This window comes from Schistocerca nitens, chromosome 12 (assembly GCF_023898315.1).
Source record: "Schistocerca nitens isolate TAMUIC-IGC-003100 chromosome 12, iqSchNite1.1, whole genome shotgun sequence".
Taxonomy (NCBI): domain Eukaryota; kingdom Metazoa; phylum Arthropoda; class Insecta; order Orthoptera; family Acrididae; genus Schistocerca; species Schistocerca nitens.
Window position 1 is genome coordinate 112,292,203 of NC_064625.1, and position 3,970 is coordinate 112,296,172.

At 47.4% G+C, this 3,970-nt stretch overlaps 1 pseudogene; it reads right to left on the bottom strand.

Moving 5' to 3' along the window:
• Nucleotides 1–1,461: 1,461 nt before the first annotated feature.
• Nucleotides 1,462–1,579, bottom strand: LOC126215529 (5S ribosomal RNA; annotated as a pseudogene).
• Between the last annotated feature and the right edge of the window lie 2,391 nt (nucleotides 1,580–3,970).

A 3,970-nucleotide genomic window follows, 5' to 3' on the forward strand; every position in this document is an offset into this window, starting at 1 on the left:
CCACAAGAAGACCGATATCTCACCATCAGTGCCCGCAGACGGCCACGGAGTACTGCGGGTAGACTTCCTTGCTCGGGACCTTACCGCAGCCACTGAAACTGTTTTCTCCAGACACACAGCCTACAGACGACTGAACAGACATGGTTTATTCGCCTGGCGACCTGCAGTGTGCATACCACTGACCCCTGGTCCCAGGAGAGCTCGTAAAACTTGGTGTCAAGAATACAGTACATGGTCATTGGAACAGTGGTCCCAGGTTATGTTCACGGACGAATCCAAGTATAGTCTGAAGAGCGATTCTCGCGGATTTTCATCTGGCGTGAACCAGGAACCAGATACCAACCCTTTAATGTCCTTGAAAGGGACCTGTGTGGAGGTCGTGGTTTGATGGTGTGGGGTGGGATTGTGATGTACCACACTATTTGAAACCGAGCCAATGTTGCACACAACATCCTTTACTACCAAGCTAGTGTCATCAGCAAACAGAAATATTTTAGAGTTACCTGTAATACTAGAGGGCATATCATTTATATAAATAAGGAACAGGAGTTCAAACGGTTCAAATGGCTCTGAGCACTATGGGACTTAACATCGGAGGTCATCAGTCCCCTAGAACTTAGAACTACTTAAACCTAACTATCCTAAGGACATCACACACATCCATGCCCGAGGCAGGATTCGAACCCGCGACCGTAGCGTTCGCGCGATTCCAGTCTGTAGCGCCTAGAACCGCTCGGTCACTATGGCCGGCTGGAACAGGAGTGGCCCCAACACTGATCCCTGGGGCACCCCCCACCTGAAAGTACCCCACTCAGACCCCATATCACAGCCGTTATCAACATAGTGAATAATGACATTTTGCTGCCTGTTGCTAAAGTAAGAGGTGAACCAATTGCGAGCAACTTCCCGTATTCCGTAATGCTCCAACTTCTAGAGCAACATTTTGTGATCAACATAATCAAATTCCTTAGTTAAATCAAAAAATATGCCAAGCATTCGAAACCTTTTGTTTAACCCATCAAGTACCTCACAGAGAAAAGAGAATATAGTATTTTCAGTTGTTAAACGACTTCTAAAGCCGAACTGCACCTTTGATAGAAATCGTGTGATTGTCTGTCTGTCTGTCTGTCCGACTGTTAAGAACCTTTTTTCTAAGGTGCGGGTAGATGTATCACGTTGAAATTTATGCCACATACAAAGGTGTATAGGGCCTTGCACATGTAATAAAAGCAAGCTTCCAAGTCAATGAAACCAAAAGTTGCTGCTATTTAGGTCACATCTTTTGATAATCACGCACTCACACTCACTTAACTGACGTCTTCAGACCTCAACTGGTCCATCGGACCATCCGACCGCTGTGTCATCCTTAGCTGAGGATGCGGATAAGAGGGGAGTGTGGTCAGCACACCGCTCTCCCGGTCGTCGAGTAGCTCCTCAATTGGCTGGATGCACCCCGAAAAATGGCAACAGCTCACGGCGGCCCGGATGGTCACCCATCCAAGTGCCGGCCACGCCCGACAGTGCTTGACTTCCGTGATCTCACGGGAACCGGTGTATCCACTGCGGCACGGCCGTTGCCTCCTTCATCAAAACCATTCGGCAAGAAGAAAGGCTTCACAGTGCAAGTAAAGTGAAACATTTGAAACCTGTTAAACTGTAATTATATCGTGTAAAAGTATCACATAAATTTCAACATAATAGGTCCGCCCGTTCCTAAGAAAAACGGTTCTTAACAGGCTGGAAGAATGACAGACATTTGAAAATAGATTGTATTCGTCATCCATGAAAAGCATAATAAACAAACACCACTGCAAGCAAACAAAAAATGTAAGGTATAATGGTTTGAGTAAGTAAAAAAAAATTTCTACGTTTAGAAACTGAAGTCACTTGCTCGCTTCTTTTTGTATGTCCAGGCTAGTCTGCGGAACTGCTGTAGAGATTCTGATAAGTTCTTGGAATTCCCAGGACCAATATCTTTCCTGTATCGATATTAGTAACAGGGAATAAATGCTGAGCTCCTCGATTCCCTTGATAAGTGAAAATGAAATGAAATGTCGTGTGGCTAGGGCCTCCCGTCGGGTAGACCGTTCGCCTGGTGCAAGTCTTTCGATTTTTACGCCACTTTGGCCACTTGCGCGTCGATGGGGATGAAATGATGATGAGTAGGACAACACAACACCCAGTCCCAGAGCGGAGAAAATCTCCGACCCAGCCGGGAATCGAACCCGGGCCCTTAGGATTGACATTCTGTCGCGCTGACCACTCAGCTACCGGGGGCGGAACCCTTGATGAGTGAACACTCTACACACGTAATTCAGTTTGAACGAAACCCTCAGTGCGCAAGTCTTACTCGGATTTCGCCAATTTTTCAGTTATAGGCTACTCCTTTCCCTACAAAAGCTTTACAATCCATCTTGGCTACTAGGTTTTCATCTCCCTTTGCTTACTAAATTACTCGTTCAGTATCCTCGGATACTTTGTCTGTCTATTCATCTTCAGCTTGCGACGTTGGCATGTATTCCCGAACTATCGTTGTCAGTGTTGGTTTGCTGTCGATTCTGATGAGAATGTTACTTATAATCCGTCTTGGTTGCAAAATGTTTATTCATATGACCGGTTTCGGTTCATGTAGAACCATCTTCAGATCTGTAACGATAATGATACTAATTTACTATTTCACGAATGCAAATCCTTTTCATCCTATCCAGTCAACATCAAATGTACCAGAACGTACCTGATGTTTCGCTTACAGGAGCAACCCGTCCAAATCCATCAACTTTCACATGCAGCGTCACATAAAATTGGTTGGTTTTTTTTTCTTTATTGAATTTCAATTCCCCCCGAAGGGGGCGGGCTGGCAGCAGCTGACTACGCCGCTCTGCAGCCTACAGAATTTGTGTTAAAAAGAGGAAGATAATAAAAAATAACAGTTGGCGATAAAATCGGTGACTTAAAGGTAAAATGGCAGAAAATTCTAGAACTTAAAACATAAAACACATGGGTGATGATGCTAAGATAATACACAAGAAGCAGAAAAATAACAGACAGACAGTTAAAAAAACACGGCGACAGTCTGGTTTCTGTTCGCAAGATATAAAATGCACACCCAGCGACAGCATGATTTCTGTTCGCAACACTGTGGAAAGACGCACAACACTGAACACTCACTTAAACACGGCACTAAAAAGTTGGCACAAATATGACATACCACAGCCGAGAGCAGGTGGGGGGGGGGGGAAACTGGACAGATGATGAAGAAAATAAAAAAGGGGGGGAAGGAGAAGAAAAGTGAAGGGTGGGAGGGGGGAAAGAAGCCAATGGAGAAGACCCATAAGAGGGGTGGGGGCTGCTGAGAAGACGTGCCAGGGAGTGGGGAAGGCAGAGGAGGGGAATGCAAAAGGACTCGGTGGGTGGGGGAGGAGAAGGGACACAGGGGGAGGTTGGGCGGGGAGAAAACACAGGATGGAAGGGGGGAGGAAGAGGGAGCCCAGGGAAAGGTCGGAGGAAAGGAGGGGGGTGAGGATCAGAGTTGATAGGAAGGATAAATGGAGGGAGAGAGGGCATCATCCGGGAGGGGGAGTTGACGGAAGCCACCTTGGGAAAGGAGATGGAGGGTGTAGAGATGGAGGGTAGGGGGGACACAACGGTGAAGACGTGGCAGGGGGCGGGGATGGGAGAGGAGAGGAGCAACCAGGGGGTGAGGGGGTTCAAGACGGCGGAAGGTGTAGAGGATGCGGATATGTTCGAGGAATAGGAGCAGATGGGGGAAAGGAATGAGATCATAGAGGATCCGCGTGGGGGACGGGAGGCGGATACGGAAGGCGAGGCGGAGTGCATGACGCTCAAGGATCTGGAGGGACTGATAGAATTTGGGGGGGGCAGATATCCAGGCAGGACTGGCATAACAGAGGATGGGACGGATTAAGGATTTGTAGGTGTGGAGGATGGTAAAGGGGTGCAACCCCCATGT